The sequence below is a fragment of the Ceratina calcarata genome, unplaced genomic scaffold (assembly GCF_001652005.2).
Source record: "Ceratina calcarata isolate Rehan_Ccalc_2016 unplaced genomic scaffold, ASM165200v1 scaffold211.2, whole genome shotgun sequence".
Classification (NCBI taxonomy): Eukaryota; Metazoa; Arthropoda; class Insecta; order Hymenoptera; family Apidae; genus Ceratina; species Ceratina calcarata.
Window position 1 is genome coordinate 817,291 of NW_017142786.1, and position 378 is coordinate 817,668.

The following is a 378-nucleotide window of genomic DNA, read 5'->3' on the forward strand; positions in this document are numbered from 1 at the left end:
TATTATAATCGTGTACCAGTTGATTTTCTGACAATGTCGAACACGAGACACGAGATTCGATAAGGAATGACGAGATTCACTTGTGACTTGACGACATGCTCGCATTCCAAATAAGATACGCAAAGTAAATACATAGGTACTATTAGTCAAGAGTCGAATGAGTGTATAGAAATAATGGTACATCTAAATGTTTTCCCAGACCATTTATCGCTTTCATGATGCAATCACTTACTTCAGAACAAATAGAAATAGCTGTAACAATTATAATCAAATGTAATACTTCACACACGTGGGGAAGATAATAAAAATTTTGCTTGCAATTAAAACTGTAATTATTATTGTTATTGAATTTTTTAAGGTCGCCTGAACTACAAGAGC